The 23,252-nt window shown below is 43.6% G+C and overlaps 33 non-coding genes across 33 annotated transcripts; all 33 read left to right on the top strand.

Moving 5' to 3' along the window:
• Window position 1: 1 nt before the first annotated feature.
• On the top strand, window positions 2-84 carry TRNAL-UAA (transfer RNA leucine (anticodon UAA)). Its single transcript has one exon. It is a non-coding gene; the product is annotated as a tRNA-Leu (tRNA).
• A 627-nt stretch (window positions 85-711) lies between these two features.
• Window positions 712-794, top strand: TRNAL-UAA (transfer RNA leucine (anticodon UAA)). The gene has a single exon. It is a non-coding gene; the product is annotated as a tRNA-Leu (tRNA).
• Window positions 795-1,422: 628 nt separating this feature from the next.
• Window positions 1,423-1,505, top strand: TRNAL-UAA (transfer RNA leucine (anticodon UAA)). The gene has a single exon. It is a non-coding gene; the product is annotated as a tRNA-Leu (tRNA).
• Window positions 1,506-2,132: 627 nt separating this feature from the next.
• Window positions 2,133-2,215, top strand: TRNAL-UAA (transfer RNA leucine (anticodon UAA)). The gene has a single exon. It is a non-coding gene; the product is annotated as a tRNA-Leu (tRNA).
• A 626-nt stretch (window positions 2,216-2,841) lies between these two features.
• TRNAL-UAA (transfer RNA leucine (anticodon UAA)) lies at window positions 2,842-2,924 on the top strand. The gene has a single exon. It is a non-coding gene; the product is annotated as a tRNA-Leu (tRNA).
• A 610-nt stretch (window positions 2,925-3,534) lies between these two features.
• On the top strand, window positions 3,535-3,617 carry TRNAL-UAA (transfer RNA leucine (anticodon UAA)). The gene has a single exon. It is a non-coding gene; the product is annotated as a tRNA-Leu (tRNA).
• A 628-nt stretch (window positions 3,618-4,245) lies between these two features.
• Window positions 4,246-4,328, top strand: TRNAL-UAA (transfer RNA leucine (anticodon UAA)). The gene has a single exon. It is a non-coding gene; the product is annotated as a tRNA-Leu (tRNA).
• Window positions 4,329-4,956: 628 nt separating this feature from the next.
• TRNAL-UAA (transfer RNA leucine (anticodon UAA)) lies at window positions 4,957-5,039 on the top strand. The gene has a single exon. It is a non-coding gene; the product is annotated as a tRNA-Leu (tRNA).
• Window positions 5,040-5,666: 627 nt separating this feature from the next.
• On the top strand, window positions 5,667-5,749 carry TRNAL-UAA (transfer RNA leucine (anticodon UAA)). The gene has a single exon. It is a non-coding gene; the product is annotated as a tRNA-Leu (tRNA).
• A 626-nt stretch (window positions 5,750-6,375) lies between these two features.
• On the top strand, window positions 6,376-6,458 carry TRNAL-UAA (transfer RNA leucine (anticodon UAA)). Its single transcript has one exon. It is a non-coding gene; the product is annotated as a tRNA-Leu (tRNA).
• Window positions 6,459-7,086: 628 nt separating this feature from the next.
• TRNAL-UAA (transfer RNA leucine (anticodon UAA)) lies at window positions 7,087-7,169 on the top strand. Its single transcript has one exon. It is a non-coding gene; the product is annotated as a tRNA-Leu (tRNA).
• Window positions 7,170-7,797: 628 nt separating this feature from the next.
• Window positions 7,798-7,880, top strand: TRNAL-UAA (transfer RNA leucine (anticodon UAA)). Its single transcript has one exon. It is a non-coding gene; the product is annotated as a tRNA-Leu (tRNA).
• Window positions 7,881-8,508: 628 nt separating this feature from the next.
• Window positions 8,509-8,591, top strand: TRNAL-UAA (transfer RNA leucine (anticodon UAA)). Its single transcript has one exon. It is a non-coding gene; the product is annotated as a tRNA-Leu (tRNA).
• Window positions 8,592-9,217: 626 nt separating this feature from the next.
• On the top strand, window positions 9,218-9,300 carry TRNAL-UAA (transfer RNA leucine (anticodon UAA)). Its single transcript has one exon. It is a non-coding gene; the product is annotated as a tRNA-Leu (tRNA).
• A 627-nt stretch (window positions 9,301-9,927) lies between these two features.
• On the top strand, window positions 9,928-10,010 carry TRNAL-UAA (transfer RNA leucine (anticodon UAA)). The gene has a single exon. It is a non-coding gene; the product is annotated as a tRNA-Leu (tRNA).
• A 628-nt stretch (window positions 10,011-10,638) lies between these two features.
• On the top strand, window positions 10,639-10,721 carry TRNAL-UAA (transfer RNA leucine (anticodon UAA)). The gene has a single exon. It is a non-coding gene; the product is annotated as a tRNA-Leu (tRNA).
• Window positions 10,722-11,346: 625 nt separating this feature from the next.
• On the top strand, window positions 11,347-11,430 carry TRNAL-UAA (transfer RNA leucine (anticodon UAA)). The gene has a single exon. It is a non-coding gene; the product is annotated as a tRNA-Leu (tRNA).
• Window positions 11,431-12,058: 628 nt separating this feature from the next.
• On the top strand, window positions 12,059-12,141 carry TRNAL-UAA (transfer RNA leucine (anticodon UAA)). Its single transcript has one exon. It is a non-coding gene; the product is annotated as a tRNA-Leu (tRNA).
• A 627-nt stretch (window positions 12,142-12,768) lies between these two features.
• TRNAL-UAA (transfer RNA leucine (anticodon UAA)) lies at window positions 12,769-12,851 on the top strand. The gene has a single exon. It is a non-coding gene; the product is annotated as a tRNA-Leu (tRNA).
• A 627-nt stretch (window positions 12,852-13,478) lies between these two features.
• Window positions 13,479-13,561, top strand: TRNAL-UAA (transfer RNA leucine (anticodon UAA)). The gene has a single exon. It is a non-coding gene; the product is annotated as a tRNA-Leu (tRNA).
• A 627-nt stretch (window positions 13,562-14,188) lies between these two features.
• On the top strand, window positions 14,189-14,271 carry TRNAL-UAA (transfer RNA leucine (anticodon UAA)). The gene has a single exon. It is a non-coding gene; the product is annotated as a tRNA-Leu (tRNA).
• A 627-nt stretch (window positions 14,272-14,898) lies between these two features.
• Window positions 14,899-14,981, top strand: TRNAL-UAA (transfer RNA leucine (anticodon UAA)). The gene has a single exon. It is a non-coding gene; the product is annotated as a tRNA-Leu (tRNA).
• Window positions 14,982-15,609: 628 nt separating this feature from the next.
• TRNAL-UAA (transfer RNA leucine (anticodon UAA)) lies at window positions 15,610-15,693 on the top strand. Its single transcript has one exon. It is a non-coding gene; the product is annotated as a tRNA-Leu (tRNA).
• A 628-nt stretch (window positions 15,694-16,321) lies between these two features.
• On the top strand, window positions 16,322-16,405 carry TRNAL-UAA (transfer RNA leucine (anticodon UAA)). The gene has a single exon. It is a non-coding gene; the product is annotated as a tRNA-Leu (tRNA).
• Window positions 16,406-17,033: 628 nt separating this feature from the next.
• TRNAL-UAA (transfer RNA leucine (anticodon UAA)) lies at window positions 17,034-17,116 on the top strand. The gene has a single exon. It is a non-coding gene; the product is annotated as a tRNA-Leu (tRNA).
• A 625-nt stretch (window positions 17,117-17,741) lies between these two features.
• On the top strand, window positions 17,742-17,824 carry TRNAL-UAA (transfer RNA leucine (anticodon UAA)). The gene has a single exon. It is a non-coding gene; the product is annotated as a tRNA-Leu (tRNA).
• Window positions 17,825-18,451: 627 nt separating this feature from the next.
• On the top strand, window positions 18,452-18,534 carry TRNAL-UAA (transfer RNA leucine (anticodon UAA)). Its single transcript has one exon. It is a non-coding gene; the product is annotated as a tRNA-Leu (tRNA).
• A 628-nt stretch (window positions 18,535-19,162) lies between these two features.
• Window positions 19,163-19,245, top strand: TRNAL-UAA (transfer RNA leucine (anticodon UAA)). The gene has a single exon. It is a non-coding gene; the product is annotated as a tRNA-Leu (tRNA).
• A 627-nt stretch (window positions 19,246-19,872) lies between these two features.
• On the top strand, window positions 19,873-19,955 carry TRNAL-UAA (transfer RNA leucine (anticodon UAA)). Its single transcript has one exon. It is a non-coding gene; the product is annotated as a tRNA-Leu (tRNA).
• Window positions 19,956-20,581: 626 nt separating this feature from the next.
• On the top strand, window positions 20,582-20,664 carry TRNAL-UAA (transfer RNA leucine (anticodon UAA)). The gene has a single exon. It is a non-coding gene; the product is annotated as a tRNA-Leu (tRNA).
• Window positions 20,665-21,291: 627 nt separating this feature from the next.
• Window positions 21,292-21,374, top strand: TRNAL-UAA (transfer RNA leucine (anticodon UAA)). The gene has a single exon. It is a non-coding gene; the product is annotated as a tRNA-Leu (tRNA).
• Window positions 21,375-22,001: 627 nt separating this feature from the next.
• On the top strand, window positions 22,002-22,084 carry TRNAL-UAA (transfer RNA leucine (anticodon UAA)). Its single transcript has one exon. It is a non-coding gene; the product is annotated as a tRNA-Leu (tRNA).
• A 628-nt stretch (window positions 22,085-22,712) lies between these two features.
• TRNAL-UAA (transfer RNA leucine (anticodon UAA)) lies at window positions 22,713-22,796 on the top strand. Its single transcript has one exon. It is a non-coding gene; the product is annotated as a tRNA-Leu (tRNA).
• The last annotated feature ends 456 nt before the right edge of the window (window positions 22,797-23,252 follow it).

Here is a 23,252-nt window from a genome sequence, read left to right as displayed (position 1 = left end):
CACCAGGATGGCCGAGTGGTTAAGGCGTTGGACTTAAGATCCAATGGATAAGTATCCGCGTGGGTTCGAACCCCACTCCTGGTATGAGTTTTAACCTTGGTGCTCTCCAATGTTTAAAAAAGAGGCGTGGTAATCGGTTAACTTTCAAGACCTTGTTGAAAAGTGGATCACCTGTGTATTACCTTGATTCTGCTCCTTTCCAATATGTTGTTGGAATGAGCTCCTTTTAGCAGTGAGATGAATTTTCTGAACGCCATCGGCTAATCCATACTGAAGGATTTTTGCTTTACGCAGCGTAAAGCGTGAGAACGTTAGCGGTGTATTTAAATAACTGGGCCATTTTTTTTTATAGGGGCTCTTGCTCTCCACTCTGCTCTGTACTTTAATGATATTAAAAAATGCCAACGGGGCAAGCGTGAGACTATCATGTGAAGTTCACGTAGAAGACTGAGTCCTGATTGGTTTTCATAGAGGAAGAGGAAGGTGGAAAGAAGCACAGAGGAGTGCCAGACCGCAGGACTAGCTCGGCTGGCCAACGCCTCTTTGACTTTTCATTCTGGAGAACAAAATATGCTTTATAAGATTGTAAAATAGGGAGAGCTACAAGAAAAGTACCATCAGCATTAGTGCCCGATTGGCAACTCGACTCATGTCCGAGCACATATTGTGTACTTTCACCCACAATTGTATGCACTCTTGCTTGTTTTAAACACCGGGATGGCCGAGTGGTTAAGGCGTTGGACTTAAGATCCAATGGATAAGTATCCGCGTGGGTTCGAACCCCACTCCTGGTATGAGTTTTAACCTTGGTGCTCTCCAATGTTTAAAAAAGAGGCGTGGTAATCGGTTAACTTTCAAGACCTTGTTGAAAAGTGGATCACCTGTGTATTACCTTGATTCTGCTCCTTTCCAATATGTTGTTGGAATGAGCTCCTTTTAGCAGTGAGATGAATTTTCTGAACGCCATCGGCTAATCCATACTGAAGGATTTTTGCTTTACGCAGCGTAAAGCGTGAGAACGTTAGCGGTGTATTTAAATAACTGGGCCATTTTTTTTTTATAGGGGCTCTTGCTCTCCACTCTGCTCTGTACTTTAATGATATTAAAAAATGCCAACGGGGCAAGCGTGAGACTATCATGTGATGTTCACGTAGGAGACTGAGTCCTGATTGGTTTTCATAGAGGGAGAGGAAGGTGGAAAGAAGCACAGAGGAGTGCCAGACCGCAGGACTAGCTCGGCTGGCCAACGCCTCTTTGACTTTTCATTCTGGAGAACAAAATATGCTTTATAAGATTGTAAAATAGGGAGAGCTACAAGAAAAGTACCATCAGCATTAGTGCCCGATTGGCAACTCGACTCATGTCCGAGCACATATTGTGTACTTTCACCCACAATTGTATGCACTCTTGCTTGTTTTAAACACCGGGATGGCCGAGTGGTTAAGGCGTTGGACTTAAGATCCAATGGATAAGTATCCGCGTGGGTTCGAACCCCACTCCTGGTATGAGTTTTAACCTTGGTGCTCTCCAATGTTTAAAAAAGAGGCGTGGTAATCGGTTAACTTTCAAGACCTTGTTGAAAAGTGGATCACCTGTGTATTACCTTGATTCTGCTCCTTTCCAATATGTTGTTGGAATGAGCTCCTTTTAGCAGTGAGATGAATTTTCTGAACGCCATCGGCTAATCCATACTGAAGGATTTTTGCTTTACGCAGCGTAAAGCGTGAGAACGTTAGCGGTGTATTTAAATAACTGGGCCATTTTTTTTTATAGGGGCTCTTGCTCTCCACTCTGCTCTGTACTTTAATGATATTAAAAAATGCCAACGGGGCAAGCGTGAGACTATCATGTGATGTTCACGTAGGAGACTGAGTCCTGATTGAATTTCATAGAGGGAGAGGAAGGTGGAAAGAAGCACAGAGGAGTGCCAGACCGTAGGACTAGCTCGGCTGGCCAACGCCTCTTTGACTTTTCATTCTGGAGAACAAAATATGCTTTATAAGATTGTAAAATAGGGAGAGCTACAAGAAAAGTACTATCAGCATTAGTGCCCGATTGGCAACTCGACTCATGTCCGAGCACATATTGTGTACTTTCACCCACAATTGTATGCACTCTGGCTTGTTTTAAACACCAGGATGGCCGAGTGGTTAAGGCGTTGGACTTAAGATCCAATGGATAAGTATCCGCGTGGGTTCGAACCCCACTCCTGGTAAGAGTTTTAACCTTGGTGCTCTCCAATGTTTAAAAAAGAGGCGTGGTAATCGGTTAACTTTCAAGACCTTGTTGAAAAGTGGATCACCTGTGTATTACCTTGATTCTTCTCCTTTCCAATATGTTGTTGGAATGAGCTCCTTTTAGCAGTGAGATGAATTTTCTGAACGCCATCGGCTAATCCATACTGAAGTTTTTTGCTTTACGCAGCGTAAAGCGTGAGGACGTTAGCGGTGTATTTAAATAACTGGGCCATTTTTTTTTATAGGGGCTCTTGCTCTCCACTCTGCTCTGTACTTTAATGATATTAAAAAATGCCAACGGGGCAAGCGTGAGACTATCATGTGAAGTTCACGTAGGAGACTGAGTCCTGATTGGTTTTCATAGAGGGAGAGGAAGGTGGAAAGAAGCACAGAGGAGTGCCAGACCGCAGGACTAGCTCGGCTGGCCAACGCCTCTTTGACTTTTCATTCTGGAGAACAAAATATGCTTTATAAGATTGTAAAATAGGGAGAGCTACAAGAAAAGTACCATCAGCATTAGTGCCCGATTGGCAACTCGACTCATGTCCGAGCACATATTGTGTACTTTCACCGACAATTGTATGCACTTTAGCTTGTTTTAAACACCAGGATGGCCGAGTGGTTAAGGCGTTGGACTTAAGATCCAATGGATAAGTATCCGCGTGGGTTCGAACCCCACTCCTGGTATGAGTTTTAACCTTGGTGCTCTCCAATGTTTAAAAAAGAGGCGTGGTAATCGGTTAACTTTCAAGACCTTGTTGAAAAGTGGATCACCTGTGTATTACCTTGATTCTTCTCCTTTCCAATATGTTGTTGGAATGAGCTCCTTTTAGCAGTGAGATGAATTTTCTGAACGCCATCGGCTAATCCATACTGAAGGTTTTTTGCGTGAGGACGTTAGCGGTGTATTTAAATAACTGGGCCATTTTTTTTTATAGGGGCTCTTGCTCTCCACTCTGCTCTGTACTTTAATGATATTAAAAAATGCCAACGGGGCAAGCGTGAGACTATCATGTGAAGTTCACGTAGAAGACTGAGTCCTGATTGGTTTTCATAGAGGGAGAGGAAGGTGGAAAGAAGCACAGAGGAGTGCCAGACCGCAGGACTAGCTCGGCTGGCCAACGCCTCTTTGACTTTTCATTCTGGAGAACAAAATATGCTTTATAAGATTGTAAAATAGGGAGAGCTACAAGAAAAGTACCATCATCATTAGTGCCTGATTGGCAACTCGACTCATGTCCGAGCACATATTGTGTACTTTCACCCACAATTGTATGCACTCTTGCTTGTTTTAAACACCGGGATGGCCGAGTGGTTAAGGCGTTGGACTTAAGATCCAATGGATAAGTATCCGCGTGGGTTCGAACCCCACTCCTGGTATGAGTTTTAACCTTGGTGCTCTCCAATGTTTAAAAAAGAGGCGTGGTAATCGGTTAACTTTCAAGACCTTGTTGAAAAGTGGATCACCTGTGTATTACCTTGATTCTGCTCCTTTCCAATATGTTGTTGGAATGAGCTCCTTTTAGCAGTGAGATGAATTTTCTGAACGCCATCGGCTAATCCATACTGAAGGATTTTTGCTTTACGCAGCGTAAAGCGTGAGAACGTTAGCGGTGTATTTAAATAACTGGGCCATTTTTTTTTTATAGGGGCTCTTGCTCTCCACTCTGCTCTGTACTTTAATGATATTAAAAAATGCCAACGGGGCAAGCGTGAGACTATCATGTGATGTTCACGTAGGAGACTGAGTCCTGATTGGTTTTCATAGAGGGAGAGGAAGGTGGAAAGAAGCACAGAGGAGTGCCAGACCGCAGGACTAGCTCGGCTGGCCAACGCCTCTTTGACTTTTCATTCTGGAGAACAAAATATGCTTTATAAGATTGTAAAATAGGGAGAGCTACAAGAAAAGTACCATCAGCATTAGTGCCCGATTGGCAACTCGACTCATGTCCGAGCACATATTGTGTACTTTCACCCACAATTGTATGCACTCTTGCTTGTTTTAAACACCGGGATGGCCGAGTGGTTAAGGCGTTGGACTTAAGATCCAATGGATAAGTATCCGCGTGGGTTCGAACCCCACTCCTGGTATGAGTTTTAACCTTGGTGCTCTCCAATGTTTAAAAAAGAGGCGTGGTAATCGGTTAACTTTCAAGACCTTGTTGAAAAGTGGATCACCTGTGTATTACCTTGATTCTGCTCCTTTCCAATATGTTGTTGGAATGAGCTCCTTTTAGCAGTGAGATGAATTTTCTGAACGCCATCGGCTAATCCATACTGAAGGATTTTTGCTTTACGCAGCGTAAAGCGTGAGAACGTTAGCGGTGTATTTAAATAACTGGGCCATTTTTTTTTTATAGGGGCTCTTGCTCTCCACTCTGCTCTGTACTTTAATGATATTAAAAAATGCCAACGGGGCAAGCGTGAGACTATCATGTGATGTTCACGTAGGAGACTGAGTCCTGATTGAATTTCATAGAGGGAGAGGAAGGTGGAAAGAAGCACAGAGGAGTGCCAGACCGTAGGACTAGCTCGGCTGGCCAACGCCTCTTTGACTTTTCATTCTGGAGAACAAAATATGCTTTATAAGATTGTAAAATAGGGAGAGCTACAAGAAAAGTACTATCAGCATTAGTGCCCGATTGGCAACTCGACTCATGTCCGAGCACATATTGTGTACTTTCACCCACAATTGTATGCACTCTGGCTTGTTTTAAACACCAGGATGGCCGAGTGGTTAAGGCGTTGGACTTAAGATCCAATGGATAAGTATCCGCGTGGGTTCGAACCCCACTCCTGGTAAGAGTTTTAACCTTGGTGCTCTCCAATGTTTAAAAAAGAGGCGTGGTAATCGGTTAACTTTCAAGACCTTGTTGAAAAGTGGATCACCTGTGTATTACCTTGATTCTTCTCCTTTCCAATATGTTGTTGGAATGAGCTCCTTTTAGCAGTGAGATGAATTTTCTGAACGCCATCGGCTAATCCATACTGAAGTTTTTTTGCTTTACGCAGCGTAAAGCATGAGGACGTTAGCGGTGTATTTAAATAACTGGGCCATTTTTTTTTATAGGGGCTCTTGCTCTCCACTCTGCTCTGTACTTTAATGATATTAAAAAATGCCAACGGGGCAAGCGTGAGACTATCATGTGAAGTTCACGTAGGAGACTGAGTCCTGATTGGTTTTCATAGAGGGAGAGGAAGGTGGAAAGAAGCACAGAGGAGTGCCAGACCGCAGGACTAGCTCGGCTGGCCAACGCCTCTTTGACTTTTCATTCTGGAGAACAAAATATGCTTTATAAGATTGTAAAATAGGGAGAGCTACAAGAAAAGTACCATCAGCATTAGTGCCCGATTGGCAACTCGACTCATGTCCGAGCACATATTGTGTACTTTCACCGACAATTGTATGCACTTTAGCTTGTTTTAAACACCAGGATGGCCGAGTGGTTAAGGCGTTGGACTTAAGATCCAATGGATAAGTATCCGCGTGGGTTCGAACCCCACTCCTGGTATGAGTTTTAACCTTGGTGCTCTCCAATGTTTAAAAAAGAGGCGTGGTAATCGGTTAACTTTCAAGACCTTGTTGAAAAGTGGATCACCTGTGTATTACCTTGATTCTTCTCCTTTCCAATATGTTGTTGGAATGAGCTCCTTTTAGCAGTGAGATGAATTTTCTGAACGCCATCGGCTAATCCATACTGAAGGTTTTTGCTTTACGCAGCGTAAAGCGTGAGGACGTTAGCGGTGTATTTAAATAACTGGGTCATTTTTTTTTATAGGGGCTCTTGCTCTCCACTCTGCTCTGTACTTTAATGATATTAAAAAATGCCAACGGGGCAAGCGTGAGACTATCATGTGAAGTTCACGTAGAAGACTGAGTCCTGATTGGTTTTCATAGAGGGAGAGGAAGGTGGAAAGAAGCACAGAGGAGTGCCAGACCGCAGGACTAGCTCGGCTGGCCAACGCCTCTTTGACTTTTCATTCTGGAGAACAAAATATGCTTTATAAGATTGTAAAATAGGGAGAGCTACAAGAAAAGTACCATCATCATTAGTGCCTGATTGGCAACTCGACTCATGTCCGAGCACATATTGTGTACTTTCACCCACAATTGTATGCACTCTTGCTTGTTTTAAACACCGGGATGGCCGAGTGGTTAAGGCGTTGGACTTAAGATCCAATGGATAAGTATCCGCGTGGGTTCGAACCCCACTCCTGGTATGAGTTTTAACCTTGGTGCTCTCCAATGTTTAAAAAAGAGGCGTGGTAATCGGTTAACTTTCAAGACCTTGTTGAAAAGTGGATCACCTGTGTATTACCTTGATTCTGCTCCTTTCCAATATGTTGTTGGAATGAGCTCCTTTTAGCAGTGAGATGAATTTTCTGAACGCCATCGGCTAATCCATACTGAAGGTTTTTTGCTTTACGCAGCGTAAAGCGTGAGGACGTTAGCGGTGTATTTAAATAACTGGGCCATTTTTTTTTATAGGGGCTCTTGCTCTCCACTCTGCTCTGTACTTTAATGATATTAAAAAATGCCAACGGGGCAAGCGTGAGACTATCATGTGAAGTTCACGTAGAAGACTGAGTCCTGATTGGTTTTCATAGAGGGAGAGGAAGGTGGAAAGAAGCACAGAGGAGTGCCAGACCGCAGGACTAGCTCGGCTGGCCAACGCCTCTTTGACTTTTCATTCTGGAGAACAAAATATGCTTTATAAGATTGTAAAATAGGGAGAGCTACAAGAAAAGTACCATCATCATTAGTGCCCTGATTGGCAACTCGACTCATGTCCGAGCACATATTGTGTACTTTCACCCACAATTGTATGCACTCTTGCTTGTTTTAAACACCAGGATGGCCGAGTGGTTAAGGCGTTGGACTTAAGATCCAATGGATAAGTATCCGCGTGGGTTCGAACCCCACTCCTGGTATGAGTTTTAACCTTGGTGCTCTCCAATGTTTAAAAAAGAGGCGTGGTAATCGGTTAACTTTCAAGACCTTGTTGAAAAGTGGATCACCTGTGTATTACCTTGATTCTGCTCCTTTCCAATATGTTGTTGGATATGAGCTCCTTTTAGCAGTGAGATGAATTTTCTGAACGCCATCGGCTAATCCATACTGAAGGATTTTTGCTTTACGCAGCGTAAAGCGTGAGAACGTTAGCGGTGTATTTAAATAACTGGGCCATTTTTTTTTATAGGGGCTCTTGCTCTCCACTCTGCTCTGTACTTTAATGATATTAAAAAATGCCAACGGGGCAAGCGTGAGACTATCATGTGAAGTTCACGTAGGAGACTGAGTCCTGATTGAATTTCATAGAGGGAGAGGAAGGTGGAAAGAAGCACAGAGGAGTGCCAGACCGTAGGACTAGCTCGGCTGGCCAACGCCTCTTTGACTTTTCATTCTGGAGAACAAAATATGCTTTATAAGATTGTAAAATAGGGAGAGCTACAAGAAAAGTACCATCAGCATTAGTGCCCGATTGGCAACTCGACTCATGTCCGAGCACATATTGTGTACTTTCACCCACAATTGTATGCACTCTGGCTTGTTTTAAACACCAGGATGGCCGAGTGGTTAAGGCGTTGGACTTAAGATCCAATGGATAAGTATCCGCGTGGGTTCGAACCCCACTCCTGGTATGACTTTTAACCTTGGTGCTCTCCAATGTTTAAAAAAGAGGCGTGGTAATCGGTTAACTTTCAAGACCTTGTTGAAAAGTGGATCACCTGTGTATTACCTTGATTCTGCTCCTTTCCAATATGTTGTTGGAATGAGCTCCTTTTAGCAGTGAGATGAATTTTCTGAACGCCATCGGCTAATCCATACTGAAGGATTTTTGCTTTACGCAGCGTAAAGCGTGAGAACGTTAGCGGTGTATTTAAATAACTGGGCCATTTTTTTTTTATAGGGGCTCTTGCTCTCCACTCTGCTCTGTACTTTAATGATATTAAAAAATGCCAACGGGGCAAGCGTGAGACTATCATGTGAAGTTCACGTAGGAGACTGAGTCCTGATTGAATTTCATAGAGGGAGAGGAAGGTGGAAAGAAGCACAGAGGAGTGCCAGACCGTAGGTCTAGCTCGGCTGGCCAACGCCTCTTTGACTTTTCATTCTGGAGAACAAAATATGCTTTATAAGATTGTAAAATAGGGAGAGCTACAAGAAAAGTACCATCAGCATTAGTGCCCGATTGGCAACTCGACTCATGTCCGAGCACATATTGTGTACTTTCACCCACAATTGTATGCACTCTGGCTTGTTTTAAACACCAGAATGGCCGAGTGGTTAAGGCGTTGGACTTAAGATCCAATGGATAAGTATCCGCGTGGGTTCGAACCCCACTCCTGGTATGAGTTTTAACCTTGGTGCTCTCCAATGTTTAAAAAAGAGGCGTGGTAATCGGTTAACTTTCAAGACCTTGTTGAAAAGTGGATCACCTGTGTATTACCTTGATTCTGCTCCTTTCCAATATGTTGTTGGAATGAGCTCCTTTTAGCAGTGAGATGAATTTTCTGAACGCCATCGGCTAATCCATACTGAAGGATTTTTGCTTTACGCAGCGTAAAGCGTGAGAACGTTAGCGGTGTATTTAAATAACTGGGCCATTTTTTTTTATAGGGGCTCTTGCTCTCCACTCTGCTCTGTACTTTAATGATATTAAAAAATGCCAACGGGGCAAGCGTGAGACTATCATGTGAAGTTCACGTAGAGACTGAGTCCTGATTGGTTTTCATAGAGGGAGAGGAAGGTGGAAAGAAGCACAGAGGAGTGCCAGACCGCAGGACTAGCTCGGCTGGCCAACGCCTCTTTGACTTTTCATTCTGGAGAACAAAATATGCTTTATAAGATTGTAAAATAGGGAGAGCTACAAGAAAAGTACCATCAGCATTAGTGCCCGATTGGCAACTCGACTCATGTCCGAGCACATATTGTGTACTTTCACCCACAATTGTATGCACTCTTGCTTGTTTTAAACACCAGGATGGCCGAGTGGTTAAGGCGTTGGACTTAAGATCCAATGGATAAGTATCCGCGTGGGTTCGAACCCCACTCCTGGTATGAGTTTTAACCTTGGTGCTCTCCAATGTTTAAAAAAGAGGCGTGGTAATCGGTTAACTTTCAAGACCTTGTTGAAAAGTGGATCACCTGTGTATTACCTTGATTCTGCTCCTTTCCAATATGTTGTTGGAATGAGCTCCTTTTAGCAGTGAGATGAATTTTCTGAACGCCATCGGCTAATCCATACTGAAGGATTTTTGCTTTACGCAGCGTAAAGCGTGAGAACGTTAGCGGTGTATTTAAATAACTGGGCCATTTTTTTTTATAGGGGCTCTTGCTCTCCACTCTGCTCTGTACTTTAATGATATTAAAAAATGCCAACGGGGCAAGCGTGAGACTATCATGTGAAGTTCACGTAGAAGACTGAGTCCTGATTGGTTTTCATAGAGGGAGAGGAAGGTGGAAAGAAGCACAGAGGAGTGCCAGACCGCAGGACTAGCTCGGCTGGCCAACGCCTCTTTGACTTTTCATTCTGGAGAACAAAATATGCTTTATAAGATTGTAAAATAGGGAGAGCTACAAGAAAAGTACCATCAGCATTAGTGCCCGATTGGCAACTCGACTCATGTCCGAGCACATATTGTGTACTTTCACCGACAATTGTATGCACTTTAGCTTGTTTTAAACACCAGGATGGCCGAGTGGTTAAGGCGTTGGACTTAAGATCCAATGGATAAGTATCCGCGTGGGTTCGAACCCCACTCCTGGTATGAGTTTTAACCTTGGTGCTCTCCAATGTTTAAAAAAGAGGCGTGGTAATCGGTTAACTTTCAAGACCTTGTTGAAAAGTGGATCACCTGTGTATTACCTTGATTCTTCTCCTTTCCAATATGTTGTTGGAATGAGCTCCTTTTAGCAGTGAGATGAATTTTCTGAACGCCATCGGCTAATCCATACTGAAGGTTTTTTGCTTTACGCAGCGTAAAGCGTGAGAACGTTAGCGGTGTATTTAAATAACTGGGCCATTTTTTTTTTATAGGGGCTCTTGCTCTCCACTCTGCTCTGTACTTTAATGATATTAAAAAATGCCAACGGGGCAAGCGTGAGACTATCATGTGAAGTTCACGTAGGAGACTGAGTCCTGATTGAATTTCATAGAGGGAGAGGAAGGTGGAAAGAAGCACAGAGGAGTGCCAGACCGTAGGTCTAGCTCGGCTGGCCAACGCCTCTTTGACTTTTCATTCTGGAGAACAAAATATGCTTTATAAGATTGTAAAATAGGGAGAGCTACAAGAAAAGTACCATCAGCATTAGTGCCCGATTGGCAACTCGACTCATGTCCGAGCACATATTGTGTACTTTCACCCACAATTGTATGCACTCTGGCTTGTTTTAAACACCAGGATGGCCGAGTGGTTAAGGCGTTGGACTTAAGATCCAATGGATAAGTATCCGCGTGGGTTCGAACCCCACTCCTGGTATGAGTTTTAACCTTGGTGCTCTCCAATGTTTAAAAAAGAGGCGTGGTAATCGGTTAACTTTCAAGACCTTGTTGAAAAGTGGATCACCTGTGTATTACCTTGATTCTGCTCCTTTCCAATATGTTGTTGGAATGAGCTCCTTTTAGCAGTGAGATGAATTTTCTGAACGCCATCGGCTAATCCATACTGAAGGATTTTTGCTTTACGCAGCGTAAAGCGTGAGAACGTTAGCGGTGTATTTAAATAACTGGGCCATTTTTTTTTATAGGGGCTCTTGCTCTCCACTCTGCTCTGTACTTTAATGATATTAAAAAATGCCAACGGGGCAAGCGTGAGACTATCATGTGAAGTTCACGTAGAAGACTGAGTCCTGATTGGTTTTCATAGAGGGAGAGGAAGGTGGAAAGAAGCACAGAGGAGTGCCAGACCGCAGGACTAGCTCGGCTGGCCAACGCCTCTTTGACTTTTCATTCTGGAGAACAAAATATGCTTTATAAGATTGTAAAATAGGGAGAGCTACAAGAAAAGTACCATCAGCATTAGTGCCCGATTGGCAACTCGACTCATGTCCGAGCACATATTGTGTACTTTCACCCACAATTGTATGCACTCTTGCTTGTTTTAAACACCGGATGGCCGAGTGGTTAAGGCGTTGGACTTAAGATCCAATGGATAAGTATCCGCGTGGGTTCGAACCCCACTCCTGGTATGAGTTTTAACCTTGGTGCTCTCCAATGTTTAAAAAAGAGGCGTGGTAATCGGTTAACTTTCAAGACCTTGTTGAAAAGTGGATCACCTGTGTATTACCTTGATTCTGCTCCTTTCCAATATGTTGTTGGAATGAGCTCCTTTTAGCAGTGAGATGAATTTTCTGAACGCCATCGGCTAATCCATACTGAAGGATTTTTGCTTTACGCAGCGTAAAGCGTGAGAACGTTAGCGGTGTATTTAAATAACTGGGCCATTTTTTTTTTATAGGGGCTCTTGCTCTCCACTCTGCTCTGTACTTTAATGATATTAAAAAATGCCAACGGGGCAAGCGTGAGACTATCATGTGATGTTCACGTAGGAGACTGAGTCCTGATTGAATTTCATAGAGGGAGAGGAAGGTGGAAAGAAGCACAGAGGAGTGCCAGACCGTAGGACTAGCTCGGCTGGCCAACGCCTCTTTGACTTTTCATTCTGGAGAACAAAATATGCTTTATAAGATTGTAAAATAGGGAGAGCTACAAGAAAAGTACTATCAGCATTAGTGCCCGATTGGCAACTCGACTCATGTCCGAGCACATATTGTGTACTTTCACCCACAATTGTATGCACTCTGGCTTGTTTTAAACACCAGGATGGCCGAGTGGTTAAGGCGTTGGACTTAAGATCCAATGGATAAGTATCCGCGTGGGTTCGAACCCCACTCCTGGTATGAGTTTTAACCTTGGTGCTCTCCAATGTTTAAAAAAGAGGCGTGGTAATCGGTTAACTTTCAAGACCTTGTTGAAAAGTGGATCACCTGTGTATTACCTTGATTCTTCTCCTTTCCAATATGTTGTTGGAATGAGCTCCTTTTAGCAGTGAGATGAATTTTCTGAACGCCATCGGCTAATCCATACTGAAGGTTTTTTGCTTTACGCAGCGTAAAGCGTGAGGACGTTAGCGGTGTATTTAAATAACTGGGCCATTTTTTTTTATAGGGGCTCTTGCTCTCCACTCTGCTCTGTACTTTAATGATATTAAAAAATGCCAACGGGGCAAGCGTGAGACTATCATGTGAAGTTCACGTAGGAGACTGAGTCCTGATTGGTTTTCATAGAGGGAGAGGAAGGTGGAAAGAAGCACAGAGGAGTGCCAGACCGCAGGACTAGCTCGGCTGGCCAACGCCTCTTTGACTTTTCATTCTGGAGAACAAAATATGCTTTATAAGATTGTAAAATAGGGAGAGCTACAAGAAAAGTACCATCAGCATTAGTGCCCGATTGGCAACTCGACTCATGTCCGAGCACATATTGTGTACTTTCACCCACAATTGTATGCACTCTTGCTTGTTTTAAACACCAGGATGGCCGAGTGGTTAAGGCGTTGGACTTAAGATCCAATGGATAAGTATCCGCGTGGGTTCGAACCCCACTCCTGGTATGAGTTTTAACCTTGGTGCTCTCCAATGTTTAAAAAAGAGGCGTGGTAATCGGTTAACTTTCAAGACCTTGTTGAAAAGTGGATCACCTGTGTATTACCTTGATTCTGCTCCTTTCCAATATGTTGTTGGAATGAGCTCCTTTTAGCAGTGAGATGAATTTTCTGAACGCCATCGGCTAATCCATACTGAAGGATTTTTGCTTTACGCAGCGTAAAGCGTGAGAACGTTAGCGGTGTATTTAAATAACTGGGCCATTTTTTTTTATAGGGGCTCTTGCTCTCCACTCTGCTCTGTACTTTAATGATATTAAAAAATGCCAACGGGGCAAGCGTGAGACTATCATGTGAAGTTCACGTAGAAGACTGAGTCCTGATTGGTTTTCATAGAGGGAGAGGAAGGTGGAAAGAAGCACAGAGGAGTGCCAGACCGCAGGACTAGCTCGGCTGGCCAACGCCTCTTTGACTTTTCATTCTGGAGAACAAAATATGCTTTATAAGATTGTAAAATAGGGAGAGCTACAAGAAAAGTACCATCAGCATTAGTGCCCGATTGGCAACTCGACTCATGTCCGAGCACATATTGTGTACTTTCACCCACAATTGTATGCACTCTGGCTTGTTTTAAACACCAGGATGGCCGAGTGGTTAAGGCGTTGGACTTAAGATCCAATGGATAAGTATCCGCGTGGGTTCGAACCCCACTCCTGGTATGAGTTTTAACCTTGGTGCTCTCCAATGTTTAAAAAAGAGGCGTGGTAATCGGTTAACTTTCAAGACCTTGTTGAAAAGTGGATCACCTGTGTATTACCTTGATTCTGCTCCTTTCCAATATGTTGTTGGAATGAGCTCCTTTTAGCAGTGAGATGAATTTTCTGAACGCCATCGGCTAATCCATACTGAAGGATTTTTGCTTTACGCAGCGTAAAGCGTGAGAACGTTAGCGGTGTATTTAAATAACTGGGCCATTTTTTTTTATAGGGGCTCTTGCTCTCCACTCTGCTCTGTACTTTAATGATATTAAAAAATGCCAACGGGGCAAGCGTGAGACTATCATGTGAAGTTCACGTAGGAGACTGAGTCCTGATTGATTTCATAGAGGGAGAGGAAGGTGGAAAGAAGCACAGAGGAGTGCCAGACCGCTAGGACTAGCTCGGCTGGCCAACGCCTCTTTGACTTTTCATTCTGGAGAACAAAATATGCTTTATAAGATTGTAAAATAGGGAGAGCTACAAGAAAAGTACCATCAGCATTAGTGCCCGATTGGCAACTCGACTCATGTCCGAGCACATATTGTGTACTTTCACCCACAATTGTATGCACTCTGGCTTGTTTTAAACACCAGGATGGCCGAGTGGTTAAGGCGTTGGACTTAAGATCCAATGGATAAGTATCCGCGTGGGTTCGAACCCCACTCCTGGTATGAGTTTTAACCTTGGTGCTCTCCAATGTTTAAAAAAGAGGCGTGGTAATCGGTTAACTTTCAAGACCTTGTTGAAAAGTGGATCACCTGTGTATTACCTTGATTCTGCTCCTTTCCAATATGTTGTTGGAATGAGCTCCTTTTAGCAGTGAGATGAATTTTCTGAACGCCATCGGCTAATCCATACTGAAGGATTTTTGCTTTACGCAGCGTAAAGCGTGAGAACGTTAGCGGTGTATTTAAATAACTGGGCCATTTTTTTTTATAGGGGCTCTTGCTCTCCACTCTGCTCTGTACTTTAATGATATTAAAAAATGCCAACGGGGCAAGCGTGAGACTATCATGTGAAGTTCACGTAGGAGACTGAGTCCTGATTGGATTTCATAGAGGGAGAGGAAGGTGGAAAGAAGCACAGAGGAGTGCCAGACCGTAGGACTAGCTCGGCTGGCCAACGCCTCTTTGACTTTTCATTCTGGAGAACAAAATATGCTTTATAAGATTGTAAAATAGGGAGAGCTACAAGAAAAGTACCATCAGCATTAGTGCCCGATTGGCAACTCGACTCATGTCCGAGCACATATTGTGTACTTTCACCCACAATTGTATGCACTCTGGCTTGTTTTAAACACCAGGATGGCCGAGTGGTTAAGGCGTTGGACTTAAGATCCAATGGATAAGTATCCGCGTGGGTTCGAACCCCACTCCTGGTATGAGTTTTAACCTTGGTGCTCTCCAATGTTTAAAAAAGAGGCGTGGTAATCGGTTAACTTTCAAGACCTTGTTGAAAAGTGGATCACCTGTGTATTACCTTGATTCTGCTCCTTTCCAATATGTTGTTGGAATGAGCTCCTTTTAGCAGTGAGATGAATTTTCTGAACGCCATCGGCTAATCCATACTGAAGGATTTTTGCTTTACGCAGCGTAAAGCGTGAGGAACGTTAGCGGTGTATTTAAATAACTGGGCCATTTTTTTTTATAGGGGCTCTTGCTCTCCACTCTGCTCTGTACTTTAATGATATTAAAAAATGCCAACGGGGCAAGCGTGAGACTATCATGTGAAGTTCACGTAGGAGACTGAGTCCTGATTGGTTTTCATAGAGGGAGAGGAAGGTGGAAAGAAGCACAGAGGAGTGCCAGACCGCAGGACTAGCTCGGCTGGCCAACGCCTCTTTGACTTTTCATTCTGGAGAACAAAATATGCTTTATAAGATTGTAAAATAGGGAGAGCTACAAGAAAAGTACCATCAGCATTAGTGCCCGATTGGCAACTCGACTCATGTCCGAGCACATATTGTGTACTTTCACCCACAATTGTATGCACTCTTGCTTGTTTTAAACACCAGGGATGGCCGAGTGGTTAAGGCGTTGGACTTAAGATCCAATGGATAAGTATCCGCGTGGGTTCGAACCCCACTCCTGGTATGAGTTTTAACCTTGGTGCTCTCCAATGTTTAAAAAAGAGGCGTGGTAATCGGTTAACTTTCAAGACCTTGTTGAAAAGTGGATCACCTGTGTATTACCTTGATTCTGCTCCTTTCCAATATGTTGTTGGAATGAGCTCCTTTTAGCAGTGAGATGAATTTTCTGAACGCCATCGGCTAATCCATACTGAAGGATTTTTGCTTTACGCAGCGTAAAGCGTGAGAACGTTAGCGGTGTATTTAAATAACTGGGCCATTTTTTTTTTATAGGGGCTCTTGCTCTCCACTCTGCTCTGTACTTTAATGATATTAAAAAATGCCAACGGGGCAAGCGTGAGACTATCATGTGAAGTTCACGTAGGAGACTGAGTCCTGATTGGTTTTCATAGAGGGAGAGGAAGGTGGAAAGAAGCACAGAGGAGTGCCAGACCGCAGGACTAGCTCGGCTGGCCAACGCCTCTTTGACTTTTCATTCTGGAGAACAAAATATGCTTTATAAGATTGTAAAATAGGGAGAGCTACAAGAAAAGTACCATCAGCATTAGTGCCCGATTGGCAACTCGACTCATGTCCGAGCACATATTGTGTACTTTCACCCACAATTGTATGCACTCTTGCTTGTTTTAAACACCAGGGATGGCCGAGTGGTTAAGGCGTTGGACTTAAGATCCAATGGATAAGTATCCGCGTGGGTTCGAACCCCACTCCTGGTATGAGTTTTAACCTTGGTGCTCTCCAATGTTTAAAAAAGAGGCGTGGTAATCGGTTAACTTTCAAGACCTTGTTGAAAAGTGGATCACCTGTGTATTACCTTGATTCTGCTCCTTTCCAATATGTTGTTGGAATGAGCTCCTTTTAGCAGTGAGATGAATTTTCTGAACGCCATCGGCTAATCCATACTGAAGGATTTTTGCTTTACGCAGCGTAAAGCGTGAGAACGTTAGCGGTGTATTTAAATAACTGGGCCATTTTTTTTTTATAGGGGCTCTTGCTCTCCACTCTGCTCTGTACTTTAATGATATTAAAAAATGCCAACGGGGCAAGCGTGAGACTATCATGTGAAGTTCACGTAGGAGACTGAGTCCTGATTGGTTTTCATAGAGGGAGAGGAAGGTGGAAAGAAGCACAGAGGAGTGCCAGACCGCAGGACTAGCTCGGCTGGCCAACGCTTCTTTGACTTTTCATTCTGGAGAACAAAATATGCTTTATAAGATTGTAAAATAGGGAGAGCTACAAGAAAAGTACCATCAGCATTAGTGCCCGATTGGCAACTCGACTCATGTCCGAGCACATATTGTGTACTTTCACCCACAATTGTATGCACTCCTGCTTGTTTTAAACACCAGGATGGCCGAGTGGTTAAGGCGTTGGACTTAAGATCCAATGGATAAGTATCCGCGTGGGTTCGAACCCCACTCCTGGTATGAGTTTTAACCTTGGTGCTCTCCAATGTTTAAAAAAGAGGCGTGGTAATCGGTTAACTTTCAAGACCTTGTTGAAAAGTGGATCACCTGTGTATTACCTTGATTCTTCTCCTTTCCAATATGTTGTTGGAATGAGCTCCTTTTAGCAGTGAGATGAATTTTCTGAACGCCATCGGCTAATCCATACTGAAGGTTTTTGCTTTACGCAGCGTAAAGCGTGAGACGTTAGCGGTGTATTTAAATAACTGGGCCATTTTTTTTTATAGGGGCTCTTGCTCTCCACTCTGCTCTGTACTTTAATGATATTAAAAAATGCCAACGGGGCAAGCGTGAGACTATCATGTGAAGTTCACGTAGGAGACTGAGTCCTGATTGGTTTTCATAGAGGGAGAGGAAGGTGGAAAGAAGCACAGAGGAGTGCCAGACCGCAGGACTAGCTCGGCTGGCCAACGCCTCTTTGACTTTTCATTCTGGAGAACAAAATATGCTTTATAAGATTGTAAAATAGGGAGAGCTACAAGAAAAGTACCATCAGCATTAGTGCCCGATTGGCAACTCGACTCATGTCCGAGCACATATTGTGTACTTTCACCCACAATTGTATGCACTCTTGCTTGTTTTAAACACCAGGATGGCCGAGTGGTTAAGGCGTTGGACTTAAGATCCAATGGATAAGTATCCGCGTGGGTTCGAACCCCACTCCTGGTATGAGTTTTAACCTTGGTGCTCTCCAATGTTTAAAAAAGAGGCGTGGTAATCGGTTAACTTTCAAGACCTTGTTGAAAAGTGGATCACCTGTGTATTACCTTGATTCTGCTCCTTTCCAATATGTTGTTGGAATGAGCTCCTTTTAGCAGTGAGATGAATTTTCTGAACGCCATCGGCTAATCCATACTGAAGGTTTTTTGCTTTACGCAGCGTAAAGCGTGAGGACGTTAGCGGTGTATTTAAATAACTGGGCCATTTTTTTTTATAGGGGCTCTTGCTCTCCACTCTGCTCTGTACTTTAATGATATTAAAAAATGCCAACGGGGCAAGCGTGAGACTATCATGTGAAGTTCACGTAGAAGACTGAGTCCTGATTGGTTTTCATAGAGGGAGAGGAAGGTGGAAAGAAGCACAGAGGAGTGCCAGACCGCAGGACTAGCTCGGCTGGCCAACGCCTCTTTGACTTTTCATTCTGGAGAACAAAATATGCTTTATAAGATTGTAAAATAGGGAGAGCTACAAGAAAAGTACCATCAGCATTAGTGCCCGATTGGCAACTCGACTCATGTCCGAGCACATATTGTGTACTTTCACCCACAATTGTATGCACTCTTGCTTGTTTTAAACACCAGGATGGCCGAGTGGTTAAGGCGTTGGACTTAAGATCCAATGGATAAGTATCCGCGTGGGTTCGAACCCCACTCCTGGTATGAGTTTTAACCTTGGTGCTCTCCAATGTTTAAAAAAGAGGCGTGGTAATCGGTTAACTTTCAAGACCTTGTTGAAAAGTGGATCACCTGTGTATTACCTTGATTCTGCTCCTTTCCAATATGTTGTTGGAATGAGCTCCTTTTAGCAGTGAGATGAATTTTCTGAACGCCATCGGCTAATCCATACTGAAGGATTTTTTGCTTTACGCAGCGTAAAGCGTGAGAACGTTAGCGGTGTATTTAAATAACTGGGCCATTTTTTTTTATAGGGGCTCTTGCTCTCCACTCTGCTCTGTACTTTAATGATATTAAAAAATGCCAACGGGGCAAGCGTGAGACTATCATGTGAAGTTCACGTAGGAGACTGAGTCCTGATTGATTTTCATAGAGGGAGAGGAAGGTGGAAAGAAGCACAGAGGAGTGCCAGACCGCAGGACTAGCTCGGCTGGCCAACGCCTCTTTGACTTTTCATTCTGGAGAACAAAATATGCTTTATAAGATTGTAAAATAGGGAGAGCTACAAGAAAAGTACCATCAGCATTAGTGCCCGATTGGCAACTCGACTCATGTCCGAGCACATATTGTGTACTTTCACCCACAATTGTATGCACTCTGGCTTGTTTTAAACACCAGGATGGCCGAGTGGTTAAGGCGTTGGACTTAAGATCCAATGGATAAGTATCCGCGTGGGTTCGAACCCCACTCCTGGTATGAGTTTTAACCTTGGTGCTCTCCAATGTTTAAAAAAGAGGCGTGGTAATCGGTTAACTTTCAAGACCTTGTTGAAAAGTGGATCACCTGTGTATTACCTTGATTCTGCTCCTTTCCAATATGTTGTTGGAATGAGCTCCTTTTAGCAGTGAGATGAATTTTCTGAACGCCATCGGCTAATCCATACTGAAGGATTTTTGCTTTACGCAGCGTAAAGCGTGAGGACGTTAGCGGTGTATTTAAATAACTGGGCCATTTTTTTTTATAGGGGCTCTTGCTCTCCACTCTGCTCTGTACTTTAATGATATTAAAAAATGCCAACGGGGCAAGCGTGAGACTATCATGTGAAGTTCACGTAGGAGACTGAGTCCTGATTGGTTTTCATAGAGGGAGAGGAAGGTGGAAAGAAGCACAGAAGAGTGCCAGACCGCAGGACTAGCTCGGCTGGCCAACGCCTCTTTGACTTTTCATTCTGGAGAACAAAATATGCTTTATAAGATTGTAAAATAGGGAGAGCTACAAGAAAAGTACCATCAGCATTAGTGCCCGATTGGCAACTCGACTCATGTCCGAGCACATATTGTGTACTTTCACCCACAATTGTATGCACTCTTGCTTGTTTTAAACACCAGGATGGCCGAGTGGTTAAGGCGTTGGACTTAAGATCCAATGGATAAGTATCCGCGTGGGTTCGAACCCCACTCCTGGTATGAGTTTTAACCTTGGTGCTCTCCAATGTTTAAAAAAGAGGCGTGGTAATCGGTTAACTTTCAAGACCTTGTTGAAAAGTGGATCACCTGTGTATTACCTTGATTCTGCTCCTTTCCAATATGTTGTTGGAATGAGCTCCTTTTAGCAGTGAGATGAATTTTCTGAACGCCATCGGCTAATCCATACTGAAGGATTTTTGCTTTACGCAGCGTAAAGCGTGAGACGTTAGCGGTGTATTTAAATAACTGGGCCATTTTTTTTTATAGGGGCTCTTGCTCTCCACTCTGCTCTGTACTTTAATGATATTAAAAAATGCCAACGGGGCAAGCGTGAGACTATCATGTGAAGTTCACGTAGAAGACTGAGTCCTGATTGGTTTTCATAGAGGGAGAGGAAGGTGGAAAGAAGCACAGAGGAGTGCCAGACCGCAGGACTAGCTCGGCTGGCCAACGCCTCTTTGACTTTTCATTCTGGAGAACAAAATATGCTTTATAAGATTGTAAAATAGGGAGAGCTACAAGAAAAGTACCATCAGCATTAGTGCCCGATTGGCAACTCGACTCATGTCCGAGCACATATTGTGTACTTTCACCCACAATTGTATGCACTCTTGCTTGTTTTAAACACCGGGATGGCCGAGTGGTTAAGGCGTTGGACTTAAGATCCAATGGATAAGTATCCGCGTGGGTTCGAACCCCACTCCTGGTATGAGTTTTAACCTTGGTGCTCTCCAATGTTTAAAAAAGAGGCGTGGTAATCGGTTAACTTTCAAGACCTTGTTGAAAAGTGGATCACCTGTGTATTACCTTGATTCTGCTCCTTTCCAATATGTTGTTGGAATGAGCTCCTTTTAGCAGTGAGATGAATTTTCTGAACGCCATCGGCTAATCCATACTGAAGGTTTTTTGCTTTACGCAGCGTAAAGCGTGAGGACGTTAGCGGTGTATTTAAATAACTGGGCCATTTTTTTTTATAGGGGCTCTTGCTCTCCACTCTGCTCTGTACTTTAATGATATTAAAAAATGCCAACGGGGCAAGCGTGAGACTATCATGTGAAGTTCACGTAGGAGACTGAGTCCTGATTGGTTTTCATAGAGGGAGAGGAAGGTGGAAAGAAGCACAGAGGAGTGCCAGACCGCAGGACTAGCTCGGCTGGCCAACGCCTCTTTGACTTTTCATTCTGGAGAACAAAATATGCTTTATAAGATTGTAAAATAGGGAGAGCTACAAGAAAAGTACCATCAGCATTAGTGCCCGATTGGCAACTCGACTCATGTCCGAGCACATATTGTGTACTTTCACCCACAATTGTATGCACTCTTGCTTGTTTTAAACACCAGGATGGCCGAGTGGTTAAGGCGTTGGACTTAAGATCCAATGGATAAGTATCCGCGTGGGTTCGAACCCCACTCCTGGTATGAGTTTTAACCTTGGTGCTCTCCAATGTTTAAAAAAGAGGCGTGGTAATCGGTTAACTTTCAAGACCTTGTTGAAAAGTGGATCACCTGTGTATTACCTTGATTCTGCTCCTTTCCAATATGTTGTTGGAATGAGCTCCTTTTAGCAGTGAGATGAATTTTCTGAACGCCATCGGCTAATCCATACTGAAGGTTTTTTGCTTTACGCAGCGTAAAGCGTGAGGACGTTAGCGGTGTATTTAAATAACTGGGCCATTTTTTTTTATAGGGGCTCTTGCTCTCCACTCTGCTCTGTACTTTAATGATATTAAAAAATGCCAACGGGGCAAGCGTGAGACTATCATGTGAAGTTCACGTAGGAGACTGAGTCCTGATTGATTTTCATAGAGGGAGAGGAAGGTGGAAAGAAGCACAGAGGAGTGCCAGACCGCAGGACTAGCTCGGCTGGCCAACGCCTCTTTGACTTTTCATTCTGGAGAACAAAATATGCTTTATAAGATTGTAAAATAGGGAGAGCTACAAGAAAAGTACCATCAGCATTAGTGCCCGATTGGCAACTCGACTCATGTCCGAGCACATATTGTGTACTTTCACCCACAATTGTATGCACTCTGGCTTGTTTTAAACACCAGGATGGCCGAGTGGTTAAGGCGTTGGACTTAAGATCCAATGGATAAGTATCCGCGTGGGTTCGAACCCCACTCCTGGTATGAGTTTTAACCTTGGTGCTCTCCAATGTTTAAAAAAGAGGCGTGGTAATCGGTTAACTTTCAAGACCTTGTTGAAAAGTGGATCACCTGTGTATTACCTTGATTCTGCTCCTTTCCAATATGTTGTTGGAATGAGCTCCTTTTAGCAGTGAGATGAATTTTCTGAACGCCATCGGCTAATCCATACTGAAGGATTTTTGCTTTACGCAGCGTAAAGCGTGAGAACGTTAGCGGTGTATTTAAATAACTGGGCCATTTTTTTTTATAGGGGCTCTTGCTCTCCACTCTGCTCTGTACTTTAATGATATTAAAAAATGCCAACGGGGCAAGCGTGAGACTATCATGTGAAGTTCACGTAGGAGACTGAGTCCTGATTGGATTTTCATAGAGGGAGAGGAAGGTGGAAAGAAGCACAGAGGAGTGCCAGACCGCAGGACTAGCTCGGCTGGCCAACGCCTCTTTGACTTTTCATTCTGGAGAACAAAATATGCTTTATAAGATTGTAAAATAGGGAGAGCTACAAGAAAAGTACCATCAGCATTAGTGCCCGATTGGCAACTCGACTCATGTCCGAGCACATATTGTGTACTTTCACCCACAATTGTATGCACTCTTGCTTGTTTTAAACACCAGGGATGGCCGAGTGGTTAAGGCGTTGGACTTAAGATCCAATGGATAAGTATCCGCGTGGGTTCGAACCCCACTCCTGGTATGAGTTTTAACCTTGGTGCTCTCCAATGTTTAAAAAAGAGGCGTGGTAATCGGTTAACTTTCAAGACCTTGTTGAAAAGTGGATCACCTGTGTATTACCTTGATTCTGCTCCTTTCCAATATGTTGTTGGAATGAGCTCCTTTTAGCAGTGAGATGAATTTTCTGAACGCCATCGGCTAATCCATACTGAAGGATTTTTGCTTTACGCAGCGTAAAGCGTGAGAACGTTAGCGGTGTATTTAAATAACTGGGCCATTTTTTTTTTATAGGGGCTCTTGCTCTCCACTCTGCTCTGTACTTTAATGATATTAAAAAATGCCAACGGGGCAAGCGTGAGACTATCATGTGAAGTTCACGTAGGAGACTGAGTCCTGATTGAATTTCATAGAGGGAGAGGAAGGTGGAAAGAAGCACAGAGGAGTGCCAGACCGTAGGACTAGCTCGGCTGGCCAACGC

This window comes from Dendropsophus ebraccatus, chromosome 10, assembly GCF_027789765.1.
Source record: "Dendropsophus ebraccatus isolate aDenEbr1 chromosome 10, aDenEbr1.pat, whole genome shotgun sequence".
Taxonomy (NCBI): Eukaryota; Metazoa; Chordata; class Amphibia; order Anura; family Hylidae; genus Dendropsophus; species Dendropsophus ebraccatus.
The sequence above is the reverse complement of the archived record's forward strand: the minus strand, read 5'-3'. Positions and strand labels throughout refer to the sequence as shown.